Source organism: Belonocnema kinseyi, chromosome 3 (assembly GCF_010883055.1).
Source record: "Belonocnema kinseyi isolate 2016_QV_RU_SX_M_011 chromosome 3, B_treatae_v1, whole genome shotgun sequence".
In the NCBI taxonomy this organism is placed as follows: Eukaryota; Metazoa; Arthropoda; class Insecta; order Hymenoptera; family Cynipidae; genus Belonocnema; species Belonocnema kinseyi.
The window spans coordinates 61,472,463-61,491,143 of NC_046659.1; positions in this window are offsets into that span (position 1 = coordinate 61,472,463).

Here is an 18,681-nt window from a genome sequence, read left to right on the forward strand (position 1 = left end):
AAATGCTTGAACATTTCCAAATGTTACAAACTTTTTATTCAGAGCTTTTTACAACATTATTTTTAATTGTACGATTTAAATGATTGATGGCTCTTTTACCTTAAAATTAGAACCACATATTTTAGAAAATATAACTAATATATGCATACAAAATACTACCTTTAAGTGTACAGTTATTCAAATAAAATAGAAGAAAACAGTAATATAAGTACTAAATATTTTAATGTAACATACACGATTGCTAATTCAACTACAAACGGTTCTACAACATAGTCTTAAGTTTGAGAGATATATGACCCATATTTATGGAAGGCCTTTTAAGTTTGAACCCCTCAATTACTTGCGGGGAAAACCTAGAAAACATTCTTCTGGAATTAAGTAAGAACCGTATATACCTTTGCCTATAGTACAGTCCGTATACCTGGTTGAACCTAATCAATTTTGGAAATTTTCCTCCTTTTATGGTCTATTTCTGTTGTAAGAATGGGCAGTCATCATTCCTTCCACGGCTACCTGCGTATCCTTCCCCTTCCAGTGTGCAGCGACACTACCCCTCACTGGATTCGAAGTTGCTCCAGGCCCACGATGCTACGTCCCCTTTGGAGATAATCTCTTTGTCTTCCAACTTATATCTATTCCTATTTAAAGAATATCAGTATGTCCAAGAAAATCATTAAATATACATAATTAGATTATTTTCAATCTAATAATGTATAAATATGATTTATGCACATTTTATGGACGAAAAATTAAACAATTTTCCACTCTTGGTCAATTATACATACAATACAATGAAATGATAAATAATGAATAAATAAAAACAATAAATACAATTTTCCACTTTTCAAGTTATCGTGGATTAATAATTGATTCAAGTTAACAAAAGTAAGTGTTTAAACAAATTATTATTATTATTATTATTATTATTATTATTATTTATAAAAATATTCTCTTACAGTGATTCTCGCATGTTGCAGTTTTTTAAAAAAATGTTCACTTTTGATCCACTTTTAAATTGTAGTGAGATAATAATTAATTTAAGTTAACAAACGTAATTTTCGGCCCACAATGGTGACCCTTATTAGTGGGTTTTAATCAATCTGCGAAAAGTACATAACGTCTTGTAGGTACGCAGTTTTACAATTGGAAGTGTTATTCTTTGGTTAATATCTCAGTTTCTAAATTATATACATTATTTGACTTAACACTTACATTTAATTTAATTTTATTAATAACTATTGATAAATCATTCAGTATTATTAAAACAATGTATTTTAACGAAATACAACATTGATGAAAAAATTAGTATGTAGTAGTAAAATTTTGTGATAAATTTTTTTAAAGTTGTCAGAAAATATTGCAGTCCCTTTGAAAATGAACCTATAGTAAAAAAATGAAATTATAAAAAACTTTGTAGTTGAGTAATTATTTAAGTATTCTTTGAAAAACGTTCTTTTCTTATGGACAGATAGTTTATTTTAAAAGCCGAACAATTATTGTTACTTTTACAAAATTAATTCTTATGGATAAAAGAAAATTTATTTCCTACTTTCGCGAATTCTTTAGATTCAATGTTTAAATTTAAAAACAGAATATATAATTATATAACTACAATGCTCTTTTTTAGAAATTTATTTTTTACTTCAGTGTGATTTTGGAAATACGTTCTTTCATAGAAATAATTTTAAAACAGAAAACTCAGTACATTTCAATTAAAAAAATTCAAATTATGAACATTTTGACAAATTTAAATATTTAAAGCGATACAAAAGTTTGTTAAAGGAAAATTTGTTTATAAAAAATCGAGGAAACATTTTTTTAAGTACAATGTTCCTCGCCAATCTGTATTCCTATTACTGTCAAAAAATTGGCATCAAATTTTCGTTGATATAAGGAAAAGAAAAGTTTTAAAAATATATTTGAATAATTATTTAGCTACAATTTTTTTTTAATTCTGTATTTTTACTACAGAGCAGCTGTCAAAAGAAAAAATTTGACTTTCATAGATATAATTCCTCATCATACCAGAAAAATTAATGAATTAACACTATTTCTCTTATACATAAAAAGCTGTGTTTAAGGGTTTCAATACAAAAAATTGGATTTAATATACATCGCTAAAAAATAATTTAAAAAGAGTTCTTTGACTGCAGTGTTTTCTGAAAACTTAAAAAAAAAATTGTTTATAAATTTTGTTACAAGATTTTCCTACTACATTTTATTTGTTTTTTCATTAGTTGTTCTTCGTTAAGATATCTTTTTAAAGAATAGTACTTTCAATTGTAAAAGAGCATACCTGCAAGAAATTATGTACTTTACACAGATTTAAGAAAACTTACTGATAAGGATCGTCATTATGTGCTAAGGTTTGAGGATCAATAACATCACCCAGCGATTATCAAGTTAACATTATTTTAAATAATATTGGTCAAACTAATCCAACAGATGGCGCCACAAAAAGTAGGTCTGACTTTTTAATTGATTTGCATTAAGAAAATGCAAAAATAATTAAAAACTTGATGCTGTTTGCAAATAAACAAAAAATGTATATATGAAAAAATAAAAGTAACTATTACTAATTATTTAAAAATAGAAAAAGTCATAAAAATAGGTAGTTTAATATGAATAAAATTAAATTTTAAAATACATTTTGAAAGCAGTTCGAACTTCATAATTCTATGATTTATTTTACTGATATAATTGATTTGATTATTTGTTCTAGTTAAAAAAATTATTTATTGTTAAAATTATTAACGGATCTAATGAAAAAATTAACAATATTTAATTCCTCAATGAGAAAATTATTGAAAACATATACACGATTAGAAGAAGTAATAAAACATATATCACTTATATTCAATATAAATATAATAATAATAAAAATATGTAATAAAATATGTAATTTTAATTTAAATGTTTGGAGGGAATTATTTGGTAAAAAGTCAATGACAAGCCTGATAAATGAGAAAATGGATTTAATATTATTTAATATAATTTACATATTTATTTAAATTGAACCGAACAAAATTTTTTCTTTTTGCTAAAAATGCTTGACATTATTATACAAATGACATTTAATAACAAAAATAATTTAAGAGTTTATAATAACCACTGTGATAAAACAATTATTTTGGCAAAATATTAGAATTGGAGATTTTTGAAATTATAATTTCCTTCAAGGGCCAAAGCAACTTAAGGTATTCCTTAAAATAATAAGTATTTAATAATATTAGATAAAATATAACAATTACAATTTTTCTAAAGAAATTAGATAAACAGATTGGAAATTTTGGCCCCTTGGCATGGAAAATTTTCGTTTGCACTGGAAATATTTAAAGTTATTGGACGAATGACTGCTAGTCACCAACATATTAGAAAAGTTAACAATAACCACTGTTATTAACCATTCTTGTCACAAAATATTTAAACTTAAGGATTTCTCAAATTTAAAGTTTCTTTGATGAACAAGTCGGTGGGTTATTGTCAAAAGATTTTGTATTGAGTGAATCTTAGCATGCAGTGTTATGTTTCATTTTCAATCTATTAATATTGAAAACCCGACTTTTTCCAAGTGCAACTGCCAACATTTAGAAATTGTTTATGTAAATTGTTCTTAAACACGTAAGTTGTTATATTCTACTAAACTTTATCAAAGATACATTTTTTTTAAGAATATCCGGAGCCATTGTAGCAACTAAAGAAAATTAAAATTTTGGTAAAACTTCACCTTTGAATATTTTGTCACAAGAATTATTTATAACAATGGTTATTGTTAAGTTTTCAAATATTTTTGTGACTATCAGTCATTCGTCCAACAGTTTAAAACATTTTCAGTGCAGAAAAAAATTTCTATGCGAAAGGACCAAAATTTTGAACTTCTTTATCTAATTTGTTTACAAAAATTTAAATTGTTATATTTTATCAAATATTATTAAATATTTATTTATTTAAGGATTACCTGAAGTCGTTCTGGCCATTGAAGGAAATTATAATTTGAAAAATCTCAAATTCTAATATTTTGCCACAAAAATTGTTTATCACTGTGGTTCTTATAAACTTTTAAAGTATTTTTGTTATTAAATGTCATTCCTACATTAATGTGAAGCTTTTTTAGCGATTCCCGCCAATTCCAAAGTTCACTCACTTCCGCCTACCTAGTTTCAGTGGGTGACTATTTCACCCACTGAAACTAGGTAGGTGGAAGTGAGTGAACAGTGGAATTGGCGGGAATCGCAAGTTTAGTAGTAGACTAAAATTTAGTATCTTCATCATCTAAATTTTACTATCTTCATCACTTTCCACTATTATTGAACACATCACTGTTTGTAATAACGATGACCTCATTACTGAAGCAGCAATTAAAATCTTCTTATACTGTTATTGCATTTTTTTAACTTTTGTGTAACGTAACCTCAACTACCTTTCACCAAACATACACCCGACGCACACTCGAAACCGTTCATTCTACCATTCTCCTTCCACTTCATCCTAGTAAACTTCGCCCATTTCTTTACTTCACTGTAATGATATAGATTTTCGGGTGATAGAGCCCTCAAAATATATACGTTTAGTTACACAAGATGTACCTCGAAAGCTAGTATCGACTAGCTAGATATCGATTCAATATATCGATTGATCGATGTGTGTTCAAATTCAAATTAGAATTTGAAGTTTAACTAATAACCATAATTTAGAAATTATAGAATAAGAACAATTTAGAAGAAAAAATCATTATTTTAATACTCTCTCTATCTCTCTGTCCTGAAATAATAGAAAGAATAAGAATTACAGATTAATTCGATAACAGGGAAATACTTATAGACTACGACGCAATGACAATAGGTTAGATTCGTAGCATTCCTAAAGATGAGTCACAGAGCTATTTTTAGTATCAAAACGTGCCTTAGAACAGAATTTTGACAGGAAATGGTATTATAAACATCCGGTCACAGTTTGAACTTTGTACTGAAATTGTTTGGATATGTCAATCAACGAATTGGTCATATTGCGTTGTAAATCTAATAGGCGGAGCCATGCGACCTAATTTCTTATTTGTAAACTGACTGTTAAATTCAATGACGTCAGCGATTTTATTGGCTGAAAAGGGAAAGTGGGAGATTTCTCCGCCCAAAACAGAGTTTATAAAAACGAGCGTACAACGGAAAAACGCCAGATTTTGCATCTCCGAAACCGCATATTTAATACTAAACCTGCGACACTTGATAGTGTATAATTGAGTTTTTTTGGACTCAGAAACTTTGTATTGTGTTTGAATTTAGTTAATTAATTTGAATTGTTGTTGAATAATAAACTATTATAAATAAGATCAATTGTTAAACGCGAAACGGGATGCCGCGATATAAACAATTATAAACAATTGTGATTTGTGGCTTCTGAGACAGTGATGGTGGAAATGCATCTTTAATAAATTGTGAATCATCAGCTGTTAAATTAAGTGTTTTTATTTCAAATAAGTTCCTTTAAATGGTTTTCGTTTCAACGAATCAACGGCAACAACGATCCCGTTCAGATGTCCAATCAGAGAGCAGTGAATTGTCGATAGGAAATCTAGGTGAAATTTGGGTATTACAATTGATGACAGCGGTGGGACATGTTGCACCAAAAAGGAATAAATCAAATAAATTGAAAAAACTGGGTCACTGGACTACTGACTCACTGATTGAAATTCAAGGCTGTTCGTCTTACCACAAAGAAGAATACTCCACAGATAAAAGGCGCTGTCTTTTGAATCTGAAAAATGAATGGAACAGGATTATCAATTTATAACAATAAACATTAGAAAATAAAAGCCGCAATCTTCTACCAGGGTTTTGGGGTGGGTTTACTCCCGGTAGCATAGGGTGTCGACAATTGCACCAAGGTTGTTAACGGTTAAATAGAGACCACCAAACTATTCCTCAATAACCGTAGGGCTAAAAGGATAAAACAAATTTTTAATAAGAAAATCCTTACCTCAACGTGGAAAATAAAAAATTGATGCCGAATTACCTGCCCGAAACGGAAGAAAGTATGGCACCGTGGGATCAGCCACAGAGAAATCAAGGACAACTACTCGAAGGAAATTCCTGAAGGATCAAGGATACTCAAGCAATTCAGAAAATCTTCCTGGAGCAATGAAGAATTAAGTGAATAAATGTGAAAAATTAAGGTCGATTGTTTTGTGAATTTTATTCTGCACTATTAATTGGATTATTTGTCTGCAAAAGATTGTCGTTAAAAGAATAAGTCTTTAGAAAATTTTTTTTTGTAACATGGCTCCGAATAGAAAACGTCGTTTAGATAATAATGTAAAACATGTAAACGAAGCGTCGCCACCGAAAAAAGCTAGACGAGATAAAAATGATAGTCCTGGTGAACCACCTGCTGTAGTAACTCAAGAATTGCGATCTAGATTAGTAGTGAGCGAAAATCTTTCTGATAGTGATAGGACAAATTCTTTGAGTTCAGATCAAAGTGGCGAGGGTTGGAATGATTTGCAAAGACATGAGACTCAAGTCCAGGACTCCCCCTCTGTTCCTTTATTACCGTTAAATCTTATTTCTGGACCCGAGAAAATTTCGCGAATAGTCAGAGACATGATACCGGAATTTACAGGAAAGAATATGTCAATTAAGTAATTTATAAAATATTGTAAGGCTGTTATTTTTATGACCGATCCTCGCGATGCACCTTACTTAACTATGATGGTTTTGAATAAAATTACCGGCGAAGCGCGTTATCATATTCAAGATAAAAGCGATTTGGAACTTAATGACATCTGAAAAACTCTGGAACGTATTTACGCCCAGGAAGAAGATGTAAGTCGAATTTTACAGACTTTAGCTAACGTTAAAAGGAAACCGGATGAGTCAATTCAAGAATATGGGGCTCGCGTTAATCAAATTTTCAATAAATTAACTTCTCAAGTAATGGAAACACCCCCGGAGTAAGAGGTATGGGCCGTTGTGAAGCGTATAAAGAGACCGTGATTGGCAATTTTTTACGCGGGTTAGATTTCAACATTTATATGGCCATTCATGATAAAGCAATAAACACTTTGAATGATGGTATTGTATTAGCCATTAAAGCCGATCAAAAAGTGAAAAGTTGGGGAAGAGTTCATGGATCTCTGTCTGGCTCAATTCCATCTACCTCATCGGGATCTAATTTAAGGAATAAAATAGGGCAAGATATATTAAAGAGAGTAGCTCATATGCGAGTAGAGGATGATACTAATCCTGTACGAAATTTAGAGTCTGTGCAGTGTTATCATTGTAAAGAATTTGGACATTATAAGCGAAACCATCAAAAAAGATTAAAAGAGATGTAAAAGACAAAGAGAGTACGGATTGTAGTTATTGTTATCGAAGTAACCATTCTGTAGAGAATTGTAACATTAAAAGAAGGCATTAAAGGGAACGGTCTAAGTTTAGACAAAAATCAAATGGAAGTGATTTAAACTTCGAGGCGGGTTGTCTGACGAGAGGCCAGACGACTCCAAGTGTAAGCCCCTCTCAACCCAGCGCATTATCCTCTCACTCGGACAGTTTAATGAATTCGGTCCAAATGCGACAGAAGAATTGGATCATTTTTCATCATTTTTGAGAAGGTGATGATTGGATTTTAGAAGGTGATCTTTTTAATTGATACTGGCGCTGGAGTGAACTTAATTAAAGAAAATGTGGTGAGTCCCACGGTTCGGATAAATAAAAAGCGAATAATTCATTTGTTTGGAATAGGCCCGAAAAAGGTTTCCACTATCGGTGAAATCAGGTTGATCATAAGGGGTCTCGAAGCTTCTTTCCACGTTGTGTCAGAATCATTTCCCATTCCACAAGAAGGTATCCTTGGTATTCCTTTCCTCAAAAAACACAACGCCATTGTAAATTTTAAAAGTGACTGTCTTCAAATAGGAAATATTAATTTCCGTTTGACTCCCATAAGACAATCAGTTTACCTGCAAGAACAAAGAAATTAGTGACAATTCAATTAAAAGATACTAAATTAAAATAAGTTTACATACGTAGAATTCAGTGTGGCCCTTGAATTTTTTCTGGTGAGTCTTTGATTTTTAATGAAAACGGAACTGCTAAAATCTTCTTTATAAATTCCAATAATCAGCAAATAAATTTAACAATACCACCAGTTGAACTTAAAGAATATTTTGAAATTGATTCTGAGGATTGTAAACTTTCTGCTGATGAAAGAAAACAGGCTTCTAGATTTGCTGAAATTTTGAAAATCGTAAATCTTTCTGATTTAAATGATGAAGAGAAAGAAAGTCTCTTCCCAATATTTTTATATTATTCTCAGCAATTTCATCTTCCTAGTGACAAATTGGGATCAACTAATGTTGTTGCTCATAAAATTGTCACTTCTGATAATAAACCGGTAAACATAAAAAATTATCGACATCCACCTATTCATAAAAAAGTGATTATGGCAAAAACTAAAGAATATCTTCGAGATGGAATAATTCGAGCATCAGTATCCCCATATAATTCTCCTGTTTGGGTCGTTCCCAAAAAACCAGATACTCATGGTAATAAGCAATGGAGAATGGTGATTGATTATCGTGAATTAAACGAAAAAACCATTAGTGATTCTTACCCTTTACCGCAAATAACAGAGATATTAGATCAATTAGGAGGAGCTAAATATTTTTCTGTTATGGATTTAGCATCAGGTTTCCATCAAATACCCATGGATCCCGAATCCAAAGCAAAAACTGCTTTTTCTACTCCATTCGCTCATTTCGAGTTCAATAGAATGCCATTTGGACTTAAAAATGCCCTGCTACCTTTCAAAGGGTAATGGACCAAGTTCTGACTGGTTTACAAAGAATTGATCTATTTGTTTACATGCATTACATTGTCATATACGCGTCATCACTTACTGATCACAGTAAAAAATTAAAAGCTCTTTTAGGTCGTTTAAGAATATCAGGATTATCTTTGAACCCTGAAAAGTGTTATTTCTTAAAAAAGGAAATAGTATATTTGAAACATATTATCACCCAAGAAGGGGTGAAACTAAATCCTCGAAAAATAGAAGCTATAAAGAATTTTCCTATTCCAAGAGAAAAGAAAAATGTTAAACAATTCTTGGGGCTTGTAGGTTACTATAGAAGGTTTATTCCAGATTTCGCTAAATTGGCTAAACCACTTACTCAAATTTTGAGGGACAGCACTGATTTTCGTTGGACATCTGTAGAACAAGAAGCTTTTGAGTTCCTGCGTGATAAAATCTGTTCTGAACCATTGTTACAGTATCCCAACTTTTCAAAACCATTTGTATTGACAACGGACGCTTCAAATTGCGCTCTTGGAGGTGTCCTCAGTCAGGGTAAGATTGGTCAGGACTTGCCAATCGCTTTTTCCTCAATGACTCTTCAAGGAGCTGAGATAAATTATTCTACAATAGAGAAGGAACTTCTTTCTATTGTCTTCTGCGTCAACTATTTCCGGTCTTACTTATATGGTCACAAATTTGTCCTCGTTACTGACCATAGGCCCTTAGTTTGGCTGCATAGCATTAAGGATCCTGTCTCGAGGTTGGCTAGATGGCGAATCAAGCTGAGTGAGTATAATTACATGATTATGTATAAGCCTGGAAAAGTGAATTCCAACGCTGATGCTTTGTCAAGAAATCCACTGAATGATAGGGGCCCTTTATTATCTACTTTGGATTCCTTCGATTCAAAGCTGATAGCTGTTGTGGAACTTCCAGTTTCTGATAACGAGACTGAACCAGAAGAGTTAATGGAGCGAGTGTTTGCTTGTTTTGAGGCTCTAGATGTCAGAGCAGCGGAAATTAACGTTACTGGGATTAAGGTGATTAGTGAAATGAATAATCCAGACTCAATCTCTCAGAATTATCAAATCGCCACCCAGGATCAGAGTACTGAGGCACCACGACTCGCGACTTCTGTTGGGTGTAGCCTATTAGGCACCCCGTTATTGGTCTGCGCCAATGCACCACAGAATTTTGATCCTGATTCGTGGGGATAGAAACGCGCTAACCCCGGTAGTTTAGGTGGTCCTTTGAAAGATAAGCTGAAGCCCTTGATGTCCACATCATCATCGGCTCTGAGTGGGTTGTGGGGTGCGGGCATTGAACTAAATTCTTCTGCCGTAAAGACGCAAAGTGAATTGTGCACTTTGCAGGAGATGGAAGACAAACACAATGATGAGAACAGTGCTGCTGTTCTTGAAAAGACTCCTGCATTGGTCATCTCAGACGTGTGTGTATCATACAGTAATGACAAAATTTATATGGGTAAAGGGCATATTGCTCATTTTGTCTCAGCCGATGGTTCGATGATGTCTGAAACTAATAAAGAATTAGTGAGTCATAATCTCTTCCGAGTTGAAGATTTTTTAGGAAGTAATCCTAAATTAGGTGAAGTAGTAGTCTTCACCCGAAACAATAGGTATATTTTTGCTTTGATTGTGAGGAATATGTATGACGATCAGCTTTTCTTGAATCACATATCTAGTGCAATTATTGCATTAAAAAATGCAATGAATACTCTTAATGTCAAGAGCGTGAAGATTTCAAAGAAGGGGAACGATTTGGATCAGATATCTTGGCTCTCGATTGAGCAAAAGTTTCGGCAGCATTTTGTCGGGTCTGAATTATTAGTTGTCATCTGCTCCGGTGAAATAATTATTCCACGACGTCATGAAAGAGATGACATAATCAAAGAATTTCACGAATCTGCTACAGGTGGACATAAAGGTTCCTCAAAATGTTATTGGACGCTTAGATCTCAATATTATTGGGGTAATATGAAGGAAGTTGTTAGAAGAATCGTTGGTTCATGAAAAAATTGTTTGAGAAATAAATTAGTTAGAAGGAAAAACCGTCAACCAATGTTGATAACTGACACTCCCAAAGAACCATTTGAAAAGATTCAAATTGACCTTGTAGGACCTCTTCCAGTTACTTCTAGGGGTAATACACATATCCTTACGATTCAATGTGTATTTTCAAAATATTGTGATGCAATACCTTTGAAGGATACTGATTCAGTCACTATAGCCAGAGCTTTAGCCGAAGAATTTGTTACGCGGTATGGTTGCCCGCGGGTAACACAATCTGATCAGGGTGCTAATTTGGTTAGTAAAGTAATCAAGATTTTTTGCAAAATATTTAGAAATAAAAAGATCCAATCGTCTGCTTATCATCCGCAGAATCTGGGATCTTTAGAAAGAAGTCATCATACCTTGATTGAATATCTCAGAAGTTTCGAAGGAAAAGTTGACTGGGATGATTGGACTCGATTTGCAGTTTTCTCTTATAATGTGAATGTTCACGAGGTAACAGGCTTGGCTCCATTCACTCTAGTTTATGGTAGAGATGCTAATCTTCCAACAAGCTTCTCTCCCAATCCGCCTGATAAGACGTATACGATGCATTTGCAGGAACTCTTTCTGCGGCTTGATATTGTGTACTCGCTGGCTCACGAAAGACTCCTAAAAGCAAAAGAAAAATATAAGAAATATTATGATAGGAAAGCTAATCCCAAGCACTTTATGGTTGGGAGCCAGGTATATTTGGAAATTAATGAAAGTGAAAACAAAAAGTTTTCACCATATTATGATGGACCATATGTTTTAGAAGAATTAATAGGTGAGCGTAACGCTCTTATAAGGATTAGCCGTAAAAAGACTAAAATTGTCCATTTGGATAAGTTGAGACTCAATGCATATCCATGCATGGAAGATTAAGATTAAAATGACAAAATGGATTTCAAGTTTTGTCATTGTAAAATCAAAAAATTTTAAAAAAAGAAATTATTCTTTTAAGAGTCATTTTGGAATTAAGGAAATTTTGAAAACTATAAACGATAAAAGTAGTTTATAATTTAAAATTAAATTTGAATACAAAAATATTCAATATGAAATGAAAGCTCTTCACCTTAGGAACAAAAAAAGGAAAAAACAAGAGGGTGAATATAGAATTAAAAAAGTGAAATGTGAATTGTATATATAATTGGTTATATTTATAATTAGTTATTATACATATAATTAGTTGCTTACCATTTTGAATGCAAAAATAATAAGATCAGTATACTCCTAGAATTGGTGGTAAAAAGCTATGAGTGCTATAGCTTAATTCCTCGGTTTGCCGCTATCTGCAGACCTAATTAACCTGAAAAAACATTTAAAAAAACAATTTAAAAACAAAGAAAAGTAATTATAATTTAATAATTTTTGTACAATATAATATATGCATTATTGAATACTTATCTGATCACGAAATTGCAAAATACATTTTAAATACTGCCAAGTATCCCTGGTCCTGGTGATTCTGAAAGTATTTCTTTTATTTATTAAATATATAATGAACAAAATTAAATATAATATTAAAATGATTTTATTTGCTATTTTTACCAGGCTCAATCGTGATAAATATGATCATTTAAATTAAATCGTTAAATTTGAATTCGAAAAGTTTTCGCGGGTAATTTAACCTTCAAACTAAGGATTTCCTTTACACCAAAGACAATAATTTTCATTTTGAACAAATAAATTGGTGAGAATAACATTGAAATTTTTTTTTGTATTTTTTAAATATTATTTTACCAATCAGTAGTGAAAATTCTTTTTGTTAATGCAAAGAATTTTTTTTAAATGTGGGGAGTGAGGGCTTGCGCATGTCAGTCTCGGATTGAGGTTATGCAAGTCAAAACAATTTAAAAAAACAGAAAGAGAAACCAAAAACAATATTAAAATTGAGAAGGAAACTGTTTGAATTATTTTTTCTTAATATTAATAATTTTGAGAGTTGGTAATTTAAATTTTTACCTGCAATTGATTTTCCGAAAAGTTGGGTTCTTTTCCCCCACTACAGAACCGGTGAAGTTCGTTCAAATCTTCATTCCTATTGAATCTTTCATTGATTCTGGATCTCGAAAATTCTTTTCGTTTTCTTTTACTTTCCTTGTATAAAAGTGAACTGGTGTTGTGACTTGTCAAAATGATTGAAGTGATTCTCATCTCCCTGCTGGTGTATTGTGCTCTGAATTATTTATCAGAGAAATTTCAAAATATCCGAGATTTAAGACTAGCACTGGAACTGCTTGTGCCTCCCAGACAAGTCCCAGACATCATTCCTGAAGTTAACGTTCCTGAAAATCAGAGAATATTTTATATTCAAGGAAATAACGATCTCTCTGGAAAGTGGTTAATTTAATATCAGTTGAAAACTCACAAATCCGGCATGTATATGGTCAGGTTTCGGTAGCCCAAGGTCCTGAGGGTTGGATTTGGAGGTGTGTTAACTGTGCCCAACAAGGATTACTGTCAATTCGTCATCAATGGGAAATGAGGACTCTCCATTTCGTCGAAATAACAAACTTTTTTGCTCCTCGTCCTTGTGAAGGGTGTGGGTTTGAGCCGTTTTTTAATTTTCCTGCCGGAAGATGCTGGATTTGCCTTCAAGTTATCCAGGAGTCAGGATGGCATCATGTGGGCTCGCATGCCTACAGGGTGCTCGAGATCGTTGTCAACCCCATGGACTTAAGGTCACCTGTTAGGTTTCAGGTCGTAAATTATCAAACGGAACCATTCTTTGGAATTTTCTTTTGGATCGAGGTGAACCAGGTGGAGGGCATTCGAGACGTTATTCCCCTTTTGCCCTTGGAACGTCCGGGTGTTTGAAATTGTTTTCCTGGCTGTGTAGTGTTACTGTGAAATAATTTTAAGATTAAAAAGTGACTATTAAGATAGGAAAAACACAATAGTGAATAAGAAATCATAACTATTGATTTATATACAAAGTATTATTTTATTAAAAAAGAGGTTTCTTTCTCAGGCACAATTTTTATAGAAACACATGAGGATAAATTTAAAATAACAGTTTGTTAAATTCAATGAAACTTATTTCAAAATTCAAAAAATATGTATCTTAGACTTTAAGTTTCACGCATTCCTTTTTTTATATATAAATATATTTAGTAAACAAAAACTTATGTTAATTTTCTATAAATTTTATTAATTGATAAATAATCTACATTCTAGTTTCGCGCTCTCATTTTTATAATGTTGAGAAAGGAATAGTATAAAAAATATATGTATGAAACTACATTAAAATTTTATTTCTTTAACCTTATTTTAAATTTCGAATTAGTCTAAGATTTATCATTTTCTTTTCTCTTAATTTTGAGTTGCCGCATTTTATTTGTCTTAATTGAATATTTGAAAACTGATTTGCTCATTTTCTTCTTATAATTGGTTTATGAAAATAAAAAATAAATAATGTATTCAGAATAAGCTTAGAACCATATATCCATAAGTAAAGTTAAGTCACATACCTTTTCGGTCAAAAAGTCATAAAATTGAAGTTAAGTAAACATCCCGAATGATTTATTGGAAATTAGAGCATGAATGGTCCTTTTGAATTACTCACGGGAAACCCTAAGCACTTGAAAACTCGTAAATTAGCTCTTGAAATTTAACACTTAGAAAACTGAGAAAACGTAAACACACATTCAGGAACGCGAATGAAAATAGATTTTCGGGTGATAGAGCCCTCAAAACACATTCGTTTAGTTACACAAGGTGTACCTCGAAAGCTAGTATCGACTAGCTAGATATCGATTCGATATATCGATTGATCGATTTGTGTTCAAATTCAAATTAGAATTTGAAGTCTAACTAATAACAATAACTTAGAAATTATAGAATAAGAACAATTTAGAAAAAAAATCATTATTTTAATACTCTCTCTCTCTCTCGCTCTGTCCTGAAATAATAGAAAGAATAAGAATTACAGATTAATTCGATAACAGAGAAATACTTATAGACTACGACGCAATAAGAATAGGTTAGATTCGTAGCATTCCTAAAGATGAGTCACAGAGCTATTTTTAGTATCAAAACGTGCCTTAGAACGAATTTTGACAGGAAATGGTATTATAAACATCCGGTCACAGTTTGAACTTTGTACCGAAATTGTTTGGATATGTCAATCAACGAATTGGTCATATTGCATTGTAAATCTAATAGGCGAAGCCATGCGACCTAATTTCTTATTTGTAAACTGACTGTTAAATTCAATGACGTCAGCGATTTTATTGGCTGAAAAGGGAAAGTGGCAGATTTCTCCGCCCGAAACAGAGTTTATAAAAACGAGCGTAAAACGGAAAAACGCCAGGTTTTTCATCTCCGAAACTGCATATTTAATACTAAACCTGCGACACTTGATAGTGTATAGTTGAGTTTTTTTGGACTCAGAAACTTTGTATTGTGTTTGAATTTAGTTAATTCATTTGAATTGTTTTTGAATAATAAACTATTATAAATAAGATCAATTGTTAAACGCGAAACGGGACGCCGCGATATAAACAAATATAAACAATTGTGATTTGTGACTTCTGAGACAGTGATGGTGGAAATGCATCTTTAATAAATTGTTATTTTTATTTCAAATAAGTTGCTTTAAATGGTTTTCGTTTCAACGAATCAACGGCAACAACGATCCCGTTCTGATGTCCAATCAGAGAGCAGTGAATTGTCGGTAGGAAATCTAGGTGAAATTTTGGTATTACATTCACCCACCAATTCACCTGGGTGGTCGCCTGGAACGCACCTTAAGTTAGGGACGCGCCATGTGGCCATGTGGTGGGGGAAAATGGAACGGATGTTGGAGTCAGCGTCAGAAGGCGCGAGGTATTCAAACGCTAATAAATAATATACCTGAATTGTGTATTCAATCAGATTGGGAAAATCAAAGTAATTAATAGTTTTGAAGGTAAAAAAATAGACAATAGTAATATTTATGAAATAAAAAATTGAATTAAAAAGAAAAACAGTATTATGAACCCATACCCCCGAAAAACACGTAAAAAATGAAAATTTAAACAATTAAAGATATGCAGCGTGAACCCACAAGATTAGTAGAAAATGTTAATTAATTTTTCACGAAAAAAGGAATTTTTAACAAAATGATCGATTTTAAACCGAAAGGATTAATTTCCTACCAAAACAGAAAAATTTTTTAAATTGAATTATCAAGTAAAAAAGTTCAATTTTCAACAAAAATAGTAGAATCGAAATTTCTTTAAAAGAAATTGGTTTTTGACAATCAGAAAATGAATTTTTTTAAATAACTGAATCCTTATTGAAAAATATTAATTTCAACTAAGAATATTACTTTTCTACCAAAAATGACGAATTTTCCACAAAATCTAGAAAGTTTTAAACAAACATATGATTTTTAACCTAAAAATTTCATTTTTTAACCAAAAGTAATAAAAGTAGATTATACCATTATAGAAATTAATTTAATATATATATAGAAAATTGAAGAAAATAGTTGAATTTTCAATCAAAAAGGTTAGTTTTTAACCGAAACAGATGAAGCTTCAATTATGAACTTAATATTCAACGAAAAATGGGATAGTTCAGTTTTTAGTTAAAAAAATAATTTTCAACTTAAAGAAGTGCAATTAAAAAAAATAGCTGAGTTCTCTACCAAAACAGATTGCATTTAAAAATATCAATTAATTTTTAACAAAAAATGGAAAGTTAAATTTTCACTTCAATAAATTAATTTTGAAAAAATAAGAATGATCCAAAAAATTGTTGATTCCTGAATCAGCAAGATGAATTTTCAAATAAGAAGATTAATTTTCTACTAAAAAAGACGAATTTCTAACAAAATCCATAAATTTTTAAACAATTGTTTAGTTTTTCAAATAAAAAAGATCACACTTCATTTAAAAAATTTAATTTTCTACCCAAAATGTCATAGTTGAATTTTCTGTTAAAAAAATTAATTTTCACCGAAAAAAAATAGTGTTATAAAAATTATTTCAAAGGAGATCGAATCCATTTAACATTAGGCAGGTTCTGCACTTGAAGTCGCTGAATCAATGAGGAAGGAAATTATGTTATTTTTAGATTAAATTTTAAGAGAACTATTTTTTCATTATAAAAAAATTCTATGTTCAAAAGATTAATTTTTAACCAATGAAATTAATGTTTAACAAAAAAGACGAATTTTCAACCAATTACTTGACTTTTAAACTATAAGGGAAGAGTTTTAAGAAAATTGTTGTTCAAAATGTTCAACAATTTAGTTCAATTTTTCTTCTGTCTTGACTAAAATTGTTTCTTGGTTACAAACTCATCTCTTTGGGTAGAAACTTGATTTTCTTAGTGAACATGCACACAATAAAAATGTATCCCTTCTGGTTGAAAATTCAACTATTTTTTGGAAAACTTGCCTTTTTGGGTTGAAAACTCAACAATTTTGTACATTTTTTTTCTTGTTCGTCCTAGAACTTTGCGCTCGATAATATATGCATATACACATCTACAAATGTAATTTGGTAGTTGTGAATTATCTTTTGTTAAAGCTCCATTGTTGAGGACTCAATTATTCTGTTTAAAATTTGTCTTTTTTGTTTGCATTTAACTACTTGGTTAAATGTTAAACTAAATGAGTAAAAATGGATCTTTTTTGGTTGAATATTCATCATTTTAGTTGAAAATTTAATTCTTTTGTGGAGAATTCTTTCTTTCTTTGGTTGAAAATTAATCTTTTTGTTGAAAATTCCTTTAACTGTTTGAAGATTAAGCGACCTTTTACAAATTATTTTTTTTTGGTTGAAGATTTATTATTTTAGTTTAAAACTTCATATTTTTTAGTTTCTGGTTGAAAATTTATATACTTATTTAAAAGTTTAACACTTTCGTTAAAATGTTAAGTTTTTGGATGAAAATGTAACATGACATAACATAGATAACAAAGCAAATTCGTTATTTTTTTTCAACTGAAAATTAAACTTTTTCATTTTCAGTGTAAACGGGTTTGTTAACAATTTGACTTTTTAATGAAAGATTGGCATTTACAACCGAATATTTTAACTGTTAACCAATTAGTTTCATTTTGAATCGACAAATATAAATTTTAAACTGAATGGCCAAATTTTCAAACAAAAAAGAATAATCTTTAACTTAGAATCTTTAACTTAGAATCTTTAACTTTGAAGATTGGACGAATAAATAAGCATTTTTAATGTTTTAAACATGAGACACGATCCTTGTATAAACTTATTAAACACGATTGCACTATTCGCATACCGAAGCGCAAAGCTGTAGTAAATTTTGGTATAGTATCTTGATATGGAACGGAAGTGTCTCTTTCTTCTTCTTCTTCGTCTTTCTTTTATTTGCGGTATCTTACAAATTTATGGTCCCCAAATTGGATTCAAATTTCCCTAAATGATAAATATTTATCATTCTATTTCGTATTTTCCCCTCTTAAGCAATAGAACAGAATGTTTGCTTTTGTTCGTTTCTTGTTTTATTATCTTACTTTAATTTCCTCTTTTCACGTGTATTAACATAATTTATTTCAATATTAGAGCTTCGAGAATTGATTTTACATTTTGAATTCTCGCGCGCAGAAGTTCTGTAAATGACCACGGAACACAGAACTGCTCATTACTGAAACTAGAATGAAATCGCTTCCACATGGATCAACACAATCAAAATTATTACCTTCTCCTACCATGATAAGATTTAGATTCATGGTGAGAATATTTCTAGTTTTCAATGTTGCATTTTGGTGTGGTGTATTTTAAATCAATTATTGATTTGGCCTCTACCCTGCACATCCTAACTCCCTTACATAAATTTATTATTTTGCTTGCATTATATGTTTATA